This window comes from Calonectris borealis, chromosome 1 (assembly GCF_964195595.1).
Source record: "Calonectris borealis chromosome 1, bCalBor7.hap1.2, whole genome shotgun sequence".
Lineage (NCBI taxonomy): Eukaryota > Metazoa > Chordata > Aves > Procellariiformes > Procellariidae > Calonectris > Calonectris borealis.
The window spans coordinates 179,487,032-179,500,483 of record NC_134312.1 but is presented as its reverse complement, the minus strand read 5'-3'; positions in this window follow the sequence as shown (position 1 = coordinate 179,500,483).

Genomic DNA, 13,452 nt, shown 5'->3' with positions numbered 1-13,452 from the left:
GAAGGCAGAGTGCATATTTTCTATCATTTGTAGGCCAGCAATCTTGATCTGTCCAACTAGCTTGGGGAACTGGGACCATGCCTGTTTTCTGGGCAGAGATCCAGAAAAATAGATAGTCAGCCAAGAAACGGTCTGACCAGGAAATCATGCAGCCTAGGTTATCCATGGAGCCGTGGCATTCCTGTATCTTACCAGTTGTACTATAAGTTAGCCAGACCTCCCAGGCACTTGGCCAGCCTACACCCAAACAGGTGGGATTTCAGGGAGCCAGTGAAACCACGTGTCAGTCATTTGACTGGTATGTGAGTTGACAGAAAAACAGGCATTCATGCAAGCCTTCCAACCTACCCATCTGCTTTGGTTTTAGTAAGTTTCTGGTAAGTCAACAAAGTTGCAAGGAAAGCCTTTAATTGCATCAGATTAACTATTTTCAGAGAAGAATTATTAGTTGTAAAGTTTTGCTCAGTTCTGAATTTGGACAATTCAGGAAGATAGAGGAAGAACTTTTGTACCATTTCAGTGGCATCCCATTTAAGCCCTGCAGCATAGATGGAGTGCAGCCAGAATACACTACACTCCAGAAATTCCCACCCGGCATAATGACTCTTAGGGATGTTTCCATATTGGCATAAAATATAGTAGTCCTAGAATTATAAATTACCTACAAATAGGAGCATAAATGTAGTTAAAAACCAGACCTACTGTTGCAGTGACTGGACCTGTGGCTCAAAAAAGTACCTAGATCTCAGCATGTACTTATTCTTACAAGCAATACAAGTCAATTATTAAAATATTCTAAAGCAGAATACAAAGTAGAAATAAAATATCCTAAATGTACCTTAAATTACCTTTCAATGATACATTGGTAAAAAATATTTCAGGTACTTTTTTTCCTTCCCCCCATCCCCCATAGAGTTTACAAGAGAATCAAGGGACAAATAGTTCCTACAGTGTTATTACTTTGGATTGTTGCTTCCTCCTCATTTTGACACATCTGGGGCATGTAATTATTCACAAAGGTCATTTTCCACACAAGAAAAGTACAGTGACCAGAAGGCAGCATTTAGGCTGTGAGTACACTATGACAATTTAATCAATGAGAAAACCCCAATGTCAAGAACCAGCTTATTTCTGGGTTGACAAAGACTGACGTCTCATAAGTTGCTTGTAAAAATGACTAAAGGCACAGAGAGGTCAAAGTCCTGGTGCAGCACAAAAGGACTATAAATGTTCAAATACATTAGTCATAAAGGTTGAGACAATCTCATCTTTAGAAGATCATTTTATAACTAGCTTGAAAAGCAAAGTATCATTCACAGAGTAATAGTTGACAAGCATTTGTGGTTTATGCCCACCAAAACTAGTCTCTGTCCTTCTTAGTTTGTAACTTCTAAAAATGACAATCTTTTTTTCTTTCTCAGTAAATTTCAACAGCCAGGTCAACAGAAAGGATTTAGATGAGGTTTAGTCATCAAAATGAAACACTATAAGCATAGAAATCCCAAACTGAAATCATAAAAAAACTCCACAATGTTGCCACCTAGTTATGGAAGTATTTGCAATGAATGGCATCTGAGCATGCCTGAAATGTTTGTAAAATATTAAATAGCTTAACTTTCAAACTCCATCATGATCGACCAATTAAATGTTTGTTCACCTCTCTTGCCTGTTGGGCTCAGTCTGACAATGATGCTTTGTGCTACAGGTAATATATGGTGAGGCCGCACCTCGAATACTGTGTTCAGTTTTGGGTCCCTCACTACAAGAAAGACATTGAGGTGCTGGAGTGTATCCAGAGAAGGGCAACGAAGCTGGTGAAGGGTCTAGAGCACAAGTCTTATGAGGAACGGCTGAGGGAACTGGGACTGTTTAGCCTGGAGAAGAAGAGGCTGAGGGGAGACCTCATCGCTCTCTACAACTACCTGAAAGGAGGTTGTAGTGAGGTGGGTGTTGGTCTCTTCTCCCAAGTAACTAGCGATAGGATGAGAGGAAATGGCCTCAAGTTGTGCCAAGGAAGGTTTAGATTGGACATTAGAAAAAATTTCTTTACTGAAAGGGTTATCAAGCCTTGGAACAGGCTGTCCAGGGAAGTGGTTGAGTCTCCATCCCTGGAAGTTTTTAAAAGACGTGCAGATGAGGCGTTTAGGGACATGGTTTAGTGGGCATGGTGGTGTTGAGTTGATGGTTGGACCCGATGACCTTAGAGGTCTTTTCCAATCTTAATGATTCTATGATTCTATGATTCTATATAACGTAGACTGAGCTCAATACCTATTGGAGGGTATAAGGATACAATTCCATTATTATCTTGAGCTAATCATTACTAGGCCATATGTGTACTTACTGGTATCTATGCCATGGTGTTGCAGAGGTGTAAGAGTATGGAGGAAGACAACACCAGCTTCACTGCAAGTAGTGTAGTTTACACCAGTTTGTGACAGATGTAAAACACATGTTGGTTCTCCTAAGAGAATTGTGCCCATCTCTCCAATGTGTGACCTAGTCAACAGGCCATCTGGCACTGTATGAGGGTATATTCTGAGTCTATTACAACAAAGATATGTTAAAATGCAAAGCCTAACTAGACATCAAAAGATGGAGACATTTAGAAGAGAAAGGGTTCGAAGTCATTTTCCACTGACTGTTAATTGACTTCTTGAATAAATCTTTCAAAACTAAATGAATCAATGTAAAATGATTCTCAGATAGCATGAATCGGATAACTTTGTTGACACAAATGCTCAGTGCTGATATGCTCTGATTTCTGTGTACTTTTGATGTGCAATGAGTTTTTAATTAACGAAAACACAGACCAGATCTTCTTTTTTATTTACATTGATCTTATTTTATTGAAAATTTCTTCACATATTTTAAAATTATTTTATTTTCATTCTGGGAAAACAGGTCATAGATTTTATCTCCACCCTGGATGTACTTCACTTCTACAATTTGAATAAGAGACCTTTCAGTGAGCAGTAATACTCAAGTACGGTTTTAGTTTAGTTTGACTCTTAGTAGCCATACCTGCTCTTTCATGAAGACAGAAGGATGAGGCAGTTCTTAATTCAGCTTATGCAAGTGCTCAAACTGATCTATTGCTATAATCAGGCGCATCACAGATACAAGAGAGAAATACATACGTCTCTGTGTGTTCTCCTCTCTACAAGGACCCCACCACAGATGTATCTTTTGCATTCTCTGTAGATCGTTTATAAATGGATTTAATCTCCATGGAAAGGTAGTACAGGAAGACCAAAACTGTAGTGCTGTGCTAGTTTTGGCTGGGATAGTGTTAATTATCTTCATAGTAGCTAGTATGGAGCTATGTTTTGGGTTTGTGCTGAAAACAGCATTGATAACACCGGGATGTTTTCATTATTGCTGAGTAGTGCTTACACAGAGTCAAGGCCTCTTCTGCTTCTCACCCCACCCCACCAGCAAGTAGGCTGGGGGTGCACAAGAAGTTGGGAGGGGACACTGCCAAGACAGCTCACCCCAGCTAAACAAAGGGATATTCCATACCATATGTCGTCATGCTCAGCATATAAAGCTGCAGGAAGAAGAAGGAAAGGGGGACATTCGGAGTGATGGCATTTGTCTTCCAAAGTAACCGTTACGCGTGATGGAGCTCTGCTTTCCTGGAGATGGCTGAACACCTGCCTGCCGATGGGAAGGAGTGAATGAATTCCTTGTTTTACTTTGCTTGCATGTGTGGCTTTTGCTTTACCTATTAAACTGTCTTTATCTCAATCCACAAGTTTTCTCACTTTTACTCTTCCGATTCTCTCCCCCAGCTCCCAGGGGGGGAATGAGTAAGTGACTGTGTAGTGCGTAGTTGCCGGTTGGGGTTAAACCATTACAAGTGCACATACTCGCTCAAGTTGTAAAACTGAGCTGTTTCTTGCATTGTGAAAAACATGCCCAGAAACTGATCAGTTCACATGTTCAGTCATCCTAAATGCCTGTCTATGCAGCTTAATGAAAATGAGGCAACATTGTTCAAGAAATACAAACAAGCAAAATATATAATATGAAAAGAGAAAAAATCTGTTCTGTGGTATTTGGTTGTTATTTACTAACATCATCTACCTGTGTGCAGAAAGTCTTTGCTCCTCAAGCTTGACCATTGCAGATGCTGAAAGAAGCATATGGGCAGTCTGAGATTCTGGGGAAGCTCTTTGATCCACAAGTACTTGGCACAAACCTCTATCTATCATCTTGATTGTTGCATTAGATGCATCCCTCCGTATTTCCCTGAGAAATTATCTCCCCTCAGTTCCCTGTGCCATCCATACTGAATAGAATCATAGAATCATAGAATCATAGAATAATTTGGGTTGGAAGGGACCTTTACAGGCCATGGGCAGGGACATCGTCAACTAGATCAGGTTGCTCAGAGGTCAGGTCCAACCTGACCTTGAATGTTTCCAGGGATGGGGCATCTACCACCTCTCTGGGCAACTTCTGCCAGTGTTTCACCACCCTCATTGTAAAAAAATTCTTCCTTATATCAAGTCTAAATCTACCCTCTTTTAGTTTAAAACCATTCCCCCTTGTCCTGTCGCAACAGACCCTGCTACAAATTCTGTCCCTATCTTTCTTATAAGCCCCCTTTAAGGACTGAAAGGCTGCAATAAGGTGTCCCCGAAGCCTTCTCTTCTCCAGGCTGAATAACCCCAACTCTCTCAGCCTTTCTTCATAGGAGAGGTGTTCTATCCCCCTGATCATTTTTGTGGCCCTCCTCTGGACCCGCTTGAACAAGTCTATGTCTTTCTTGTGCTGAGCGTTCCAGAGCTGGATGCAGTACTCCAGGTGGGGTCTCACCAGAGCAGAGGAGAGGGGCAGAATCACCTCCCTCGACCTGCTAGTCACGCTTCTTTTGATGCAGACCAGGATACAGTTAGCCTTCTGGGCTGTGAGCATGCATTGCTGGCTCATGTCAAGCTTTTCATCCACCAGTACCCTCAAGTCCTTCTGGGCAGGGCTGCTCTCAATCCCTTCATCCCCCAGCCTGTATTGGTACCAGGGGTTGCCCGCACCCAGGTGCAGGACCTTGCACTTGGCCTTGTTGAACTTCATGAGGTTCACACAGGCCTGCTTCTCAGGCTTGTCCAGATCCCTCTGGATGGCATCCCATCCCTCAGGTGTGTCAGCTGCACACTCAGCTTGGTGTCATCTCTAAATTTGCTGAGGATGCACTCGATCCCACTGTCTATGTCATTGATGAAGATATTAAACAGTACTGGTCCCAATACAGACCCTTGCAGGACACCACTTGTCACCGATCTCCATCTGGACATTGAGCTGTTAACCACTATCCTCTGGATGTGACCATCCAACCAATTCCTCATCCACCAGACAGAGGTCCAGATAGACGACAACTGGAGCTCTTCCCTTGTCCACTGATTTAGTCACTCCATCACAGAAGTCCACTAGCTTGGCCAAGCAGGATTTGTTGCCATATAACAATAGAAGCATCTCTTCGGCCTTTTTTCCTTCTTCTCCTTCAACCATGACTCATGTAGAAAAGCTCTTCTGCTAAAAAGTCATTACAAGAACTGAACTGCTTCAGGAAAGAAATCCGTCAAGTATTGAATGATGTCTGTTTGGGAAGAGGTGCCTAGCTTCAGATTTAGATGTGTACTTTCAATCAGATGAGTTGCATCCTCTGTACCATACTTGCGCGGTGAGGGACTCTCTGTAGCTGCTTTTCAAGATCAAAAACATGAATATGTATAGACATTTAGATTATATTCTCAGCTGGTGTTAACTTGCAGGTGTATGTACTAAAATTAGGAGTTGTCATCTTATAGCTGTGTCAGGATTAAAGGGAGGGCAGGGACAGGTGGCATTACAGTGGGGGGTCTGCTACAGGCCACCTGACCAGGAAGACCGAGCAGATGAGGCCCTCTATAGGCATATAGGAGCAGCCTCACATTCACAAGCTGTGGTCCACATGGGGGACTTCAACCACCCCGATATCTGTTGGAGGGACACCACAGCAGGGCATAAGCAATCCTGGAATGCATTGATGATAACTTCCATCTCCAAGTGATAGAGGAGCCAACGAGGAGAGGTACTATGTGAACCTTGTTCTCATCAACAGCGAGAGGCTGGTGGGGAACGTGAAGCTCAAGGGCAGCCTTGGCTGCAGTGACCATGACATGGTGGAGTTCAAGATCCTTAGGGCACCAAGGAGGGTGCACAGCAAGCTCACTACCCTGGACTTCAGGAGAGCAGACTTTAGCCTCTTCAGGGATCTGCTTGGTAGAGTGCCATGGGACAAAGCCCTGGAGGGAAGAGGGGCCCAAGAAAGCTGGTTCATATTCAAGGATGACCTCCTCCAAGCTCAGGAGTAATGCATCCCAGCAAAGAGGAAGTCAGACAAAAACGCCAGGAGGCCTGCATGGATGAACAAGGAGCTCTTGGACACACTCAAACACAAAAAAGGAGCCTACAGAGGGTGGAAGCAAGGACAGGTAGCCTGGGAGGAATACAGAGAAATTGTCCGAGCAGCCAGGGATTAGGTTAGGAAAGCTAAAGCCCTGATAGAATTAAATCTGGCCAGGGATGTCATGGGCAACAAATTTCTGTAAGTACATCAGGGATAAAAGGAAAACTAGGCAAAATATGGGCCCTCTCTGCAACAAAATGGGAGACCTGGTTACCTGGGATATGGAGAAGGCCAAGGTACTCAACAACTTTTTTGCCTCAGTCTTCACCAACAAGTGCTCAAGCCACACCGCCCAAGCTGCAGAAGGCAAATGCAGGGACTGGGAGAATGAATAGCTGCCCACTGTAGGAGAAGATCTGGTTTGAGACCATCTAAGGAACCTGAAGGTGCACAAGTCCATGGGACCTGAGAAGATGCGTCCATGGGACCTGAGAATATGCATCCACGGGTCCTGAGGGAACTGGTAGATGAAGTTGCTAAGCCACTCCCCTCATATTTGGGAAGTTGTGGCAGTCCGATGAAGTTCCCACTGACTGGAAAAGGGGAAACATAACCCCCATTTTTAAAAAGGGAAAAAAGGAAGACCTGGGGAACTACAGGCTAGTCAGTCTCACTTCTGTGCCTGGAAAAATCATGGAACAGATCCTCCTGGAAGCTATGCTAAGGCACACGGAAAATAAGGAGGTGATTGGTGTCAGCCAGCATGGCTTCACTAAGGGCAAAGTGTGCCTGAAAAATTTGGTGGCCTTCTACGATGGGGTTACAGCATTGGTGGATAAGGGAAGAGCAACTGACGTCATCTACCTGGACTTGTACAAAGCATTTGTCACTGTCCCGCATGACAGCTTTTTCTGTAAATTGGAGAGACATGTATTTGACAGATGGACCACTCGGTGGATAAGGAATTGGCTGGATTGTCGCACTCAAAAAAGTTGCGGTCAACAGCTCTATGTCCAAGTGGACACCCGTGACGAGTGGCGTTTCTCAGGGGTCGGTATTGGGACCAGCGCTGTTTAACATCTTTGTCGGTAACATGGACAGTGGGATTGGGTGCACCCTCAGCAAGTTTGCAGACGACACCAAGCTGTGTGGTGTAGTCGACACACCTGAGGGAAGGGATGCCATCCAGAAGGACCTTGACAGTCTTGAGAGGTGGGCCCTTGTGAACCTCCTGAAGATTAACAAGGCCAAGTGCAATTTGCTGCACATGGGTCAGGGCAATTCCAAGTGCAAATACAGACTGGGCGGAGAATGGCTTGAGAGCATCCCTGAGGAGAAGGACTTGGGGGCATTGGTTGATGAGAAGCTCAACATGAGTGGACAATGTGCACTCGCAGCCCAGAAAGCCAGCTGTATCCTGGGTTACATCACAAGAAGCGTGACTAGCAGGTGGAGGGATGTGATTGTCCCCCTCATCTCTGCTCTCTTGAGACCCACCTGGAGTACTTCGTCCAGCTCTGAGGCCCCCAACATAAGAAGGACATGGACCTGTTGGAGTGAGTCCAGAGGAGGGCCACAAAGATGATCAGGGGGATGGAACACCTCTCCTATGAAGAAAGGCTGAGAGAGTTGGGGTTATTCAGCCTGGAGAAGAGAAGGCTCCGGGGACATCTTATAGCAGCCTTCCCGTACCTGAAGGGGGCCTACAAGAAAGCTGGAGAAGGACTTTTTACAAGGGCCTGTAGTGATAGGACAAGGGATAATGGCTTTAAACTCAAAGAGGGTAGATTTATGTTAGATATAAGGAAGATATTCTTCACTATAAGGGTGGTAAGGCACCAGAACAGGTTACCCAGAGAAGTTGTGGATGGGGCACATTCCCAGGATGCGCCCCATCCCTGGAAGTGTTCAAGGCCAGGCTGGATGGGGCTTTGAGCAACTTGATCTAGCGGAAGGTGTCCCTGCCCATGGCGGGGGGTTGTAACTAGATGATCTTTAAGGTCCCTTCCAACCCAAACCATTCTACGATTCTACGATTCTATGAAATTAATAATTTAAATAATTACAGATGTATAGCTGTATGTACAAAATAAATGTGCAATCCAATCTATTTTGCTGGTATAAAGATGGCTTGTGTTAATGAACTTGTTAGATTTGAGATGAACAAATAAGTCATATTTATGTTAACAGAGGTAGGATATGTTATGTTACACAGAGGTACCTGTGTAAATTGGCATGATTGAGTGGAAGAGGACTGAGAAAATAAATTTTAATTTCAGTTGTTTTACCTAGGTATTTAAACAGTTACTTAACTTCAGAATTAGTTTTTGATTACATTATCATTGACATCTCATGATTTTTGATTGATTTATATAACTTTACTGGCAAATTAATTAGGACCTGTGCTTAATATCCTGATCCCTATTATTCACATAAATAGAATTGGAATAAGTTTAGCACTTTGTAATAAGACTTTGATCATGATCCTCTTGTCAACTTTTTATATACTATGTTAATTAATTTACACTTCTGAAATATCATATCCACTTTTTATTTATATTATGTCATTTTGTTTTGTAAAATTAAAATTTTCAAGAGCAGAAAAATTACAGTCATAGAGCATTAAAGAATTAACAAACACACTAATCAGGCTAAATACTTAAGGCATACTGTGGGTGCCAGAAAGCTCAATTTCAGTACAGTTACCTGTCAGGGCTTCAGGCTGGGGATTAGACTCAAAGGGTGGTTTTATGCTTCATCTTGTATGATGTAACTAATGAGCCTGATGCTTGTTCAAATTTACATTACCTGTGAAGAATTAGATTACTGAGAATGTGATCTACAAAAGCCAGTACAACCATCTAGGTGTGCTCGTTACTAATAACGACAACGGAATCATGTATTACTTTCTTCATCACAGTTTATGAAACCATTCTTATTTAGGATTCACTGGCATGGAGTTACCAGTGAAGGTATCTAGGCTAGACCCAAAAAAGCTCAAAAGTGGACTTAGTTGCATGAGGTGTAATGGTGAGTAACGTGAACCATCCCAATCTTTAACTGACATTGAAAACCCTCTATCAGCTGGCAGTTACTTTGCCTAAATTCCATAGGTATTTCATTGCTTAATTTCAAAAGTTTCCAGGGCAGATAGTTATACATCCGTATCCTGAAGTGTCACATCTCAGTTTTGATCGGTTAAATGCCTCAGCACCCAAGCCTGACTTGGATCTAGAAATCAGGCCACGAGAGTACTCTGGAGTCTTGATGTCAGTGCAAGGAACAAGCACACAGTCAAGCTGCTTGTGATGCTCAGGTGAAGAAACCATCTGCTTTTCCTGAATTAACTTGAATTTGTTTGTGTAAGGGAGCCTCATACATATTCAGAAATATCCTATTTTCCAGTTAGATAGAGCATTTCCAAAGTGACAAAAAAGGGCTTAGATACTTGAATATGTAAAGAAAATTTAAGATGAAGTCTTCATCATATTGTGTGTGTGTTATAGCTAGTCAGCTGTGGAGTAATAGCAGGTAGTACCAGCAGCACAAAAAAAGCCTTGTCCAATTAGCTTTGCTTTTCAAAGGGGAAGAGAGAAGCGAAAGTATTTCAAGCAAGCTTCAAGCATACCTCCTGGCTAGGAAGAAATGGGGGAGACAGCACTAAAGAACTGATGGTAAGCTGCTATAAACATGCTCAGCAGCAGATAAAAAACATCCATGAAGCTTCACCAATATAAAGTTTTAGGTGAGAAGCATATATCAATTTGCAGAATTCGGAAGCAGAGAATGACACCTGGATGTTGAAACTCAGTGCTTAAAATACATTTAAACATCTGTACCTGTCTAATGACTTTGTCTTCTAGATTTAAGCTTGCCTTTCCATTACTCCACTTCTGCAAAAAAAGTTAATTAGGTCAGTTTTATTAGGGAAAAAAAAAAAGAAAAAAGATAAAGCTAAGAGACAGTATAAAAGATAAAATATTAGCAAGAACATTTTGTTCACAGCCAGGTTTGTGGAGGGATTTAAATCAAAACTGAAAGAGGTAGAAAAGTTATCATGCTTCCTTCTTCTTGCTTGGTCTGCCCAAGACAAGAAAACAAGGAAACAAACACTCAGTGTTTTGTTAATACATTTTGTAGTCCAAAGAAATTATCTGGCCTTCAGTTAGGGTGGTCATACCTGCTTCCTCAGTCTACACACATACACAAGTTGCCAAGAAACTTTCAGTAAAGAAACTTCAGAAAGGAACTTTAGCCTCATTCCACCAAAACCACCAAAACCAGACCACTAGCAATTTTATTGAGGATTCTTTCCTCAGCACCCAGAACCCCTCACCAATTCATTGGTCAGGTTTTGTGACTTTAACAAGAACCTTGAAAATTCTTTACCATTGTAAACTTTCACTTTTAAAATTTAAACAGCATCAAATTAATTTCATTATTATTTCCAACTGTTGCTGGTTTTATACACAGTTACGCTCTACACATGTTGTCCTGGGCAATGTGCTCTAGGTGAGTCTGCTTTAGCAGGGGGGTTGGACATGGTGACCTCCAGATGTCCCTTCCAACCTCAACCACTCTGTCATCTCTAGGGCTTTCCCTCTGGCAACAAGAGGCATATCATTCTCCCTTGACAACCATCAGAGAAGTCAAGTCGGGGCGCTCTGTTGGCACTGAGGAGGTCACCAGGGCTCCCCCACCTGCATTGTTGGACTACTCACTTCTGGGCCCCTGTGCACAGGGCACCAACTTCTCATCACAGGACCTGATAAGCCTGAGGTTAAAACCTGCCTGCAGGGACATGAGAAGATACCAAATGTCTTGCAAAGCAGGATTTCCCCCCCCTGGGGTATCTGTCTTCCTGGCTGGGTGGCCAATGGTGGGTGGCTCCGAGGACCCCTGTGATGTCAGAGAGACATTTTCAACAGCCACAGGCTCTGTCCTCCTGCATTAGTCCAGGACTCCTGCGGGCACACACACAAGGCATGCAGGCTCCAGCAGGATCGTGGTCTTGGTTTTCAAGCTTTGGCTTGGTGGAGAGCAGTAGCTCCAGGTGCTGAATGAAGGCAGCCTCTTCCAACGCTCCTTTCCCACCTGCCCAGCTGCGAGGTGCTGTGGGTCCCGCACAGCGGCTGTCCCAGGACTGTGGGCATGAGGAGGGTGCTGGGGCCATCCAGCACTGAAAACTCCCAGCGAGTTCCTCTGCCTTCCCTGACCACGTCTTTCAGGTACCCTGTGCTAAACCAGGACATGTCTGTGAGACAGTGTGGGGGCTCAGCAGTCTTGGGCACAGCAGCTCTTCCCCCAGGGCCTCCTGACAGCTTGCCAGAGCCTACATCAGGTGTCTCACCCAATCCGACTTGAGCACTGGGGAGGTGTGGAGAAGACCGGGACTTCCCCTCCTGTGCCCCCTCCCTCCCTCCCTCCCTCCCTCCTGCCCTGGAGCAGACCTCCAAAGGGGTACAGAGATGCACATCCCAGCCTGGCTCCACCTCCTTCCAAGCCCCAGCTGGCGCCTCTCCCGCCCAGAGCCACAAAGGCTCTCTCTGACCAGGACCCTTTGCCCAAGCCTGCCTTTCCCTGGTGTGTGGGCAGAATGCTTCCCGAGCACCTCAACCTCCAGGGGTGGGGGGGGACTGCCTTCCTGAGGGAGGTAAGGGGGAAAGGCAGGGTTGCAGGGCTGCCCTTGGGGCTGGCTGGTCCACAGGGCTGCTGTTGCTTTGCAGCTCATAAGGTGACCCTTCGGGAGACCCTTACCTTCCCTCTCCCACAGCTTTCTTGGGCTTTCCTTGCTTTTCCACTCCCAGCGCCAGAAAAGGTTAGGCACTTTGCATGTCTCTCTTGGCAGGACATGGTGTGGGACACCTTTCTCTGGAGGAGAGAGGTTCTGCTGCAAGGACCAGCACAAGCCAGCTGCCCCCAGCAGGGCCATCGGAGACAGCAGCATAGTGCTGATGCCCCATCTGCCTGGATGACATTGAAAATGCAACCTACATGGCCTTCTGTCTACGTTGCTTTTGCTTTACCTGCATCCAGCAGTTGACTTGAGGGAGGAATGGCAGTTCAGGAGCAGTGCTTGAGAACCTGTATTGAAGGGGAAGCCTGGGCAGCCTGTTTCCAGAAAGAAGTCAGTCGTAAATCCACAATAAGTAGCCTTGGCTAGTCTCACCATCATGAGAAGTCACACACAGATGCAGAGGTACTGAGTAGCCCTGAACAAAAATGCTTACAACTGTAGGATGAGAGGCGAGCCTCGCCTGAAACAAGACAAGTTCACACTGGAGAGAAAGGGCAACCTCCTTCCCTATGGGGACAGTCCAGAGTGGAGCAGGGTGCCCAGAGAGGCTGTGCTGTTTTCATCCTTGGGGCTTCTCAAGACAAGGCTGGAGAAAGCCCTGAACCATATTGTCACACCTTCTGACTGATGCTGCTTTGAACAGGGGGCTTCACTGGGGACCTCCTGGTGTCCTTTCCAACCTGAAATTTCCCATAAGCCCATGATTTTCCTTTTCTCTTTCCATGCTGCTTCCTCCCCCATCCAGATGGACCCATCCCTCTCCCACCTTTGGCTCTTCCTCCGGAAGACCCTCATCCCCTTCATCCTAGGATGAGCCTTGCACATTTCCACAATCCCCTGAACAATATCCTTCTGTAATGTTTGGGCACCCTTAAGCACTCTTGCCCTGCATCCCGCAATAACTCCTCCAGCGATGGAGGCACTGACCCCCTTCAGCCCACAAGGCCCCTGTGCAGAGTTTCTGTGGGCGACCTGTCTCAGTTCTGGCAGAAAAGGATGCGGGGCGGAATGGTGGACAGTGAGCTGAACATGAGCCAGCACTGTGCCCTTCTGGCAAAGAAGTCCAAAGATATGCTGGGCTGCATAAGGACGGGTCTTGCCAGTAAGACTTGAAAGCCTGCTTGGAACTGAATCTGCCAAGGGATGCCACAGGCAACAAGAAGGGCTTCTCTAAATACAGAAGTGGCAAAGAGAAGACTAGAGAAAATGTGGACCCATTGCTGAATGAGGCAGGAGACCTGGTGACACAGGATATGGAAAA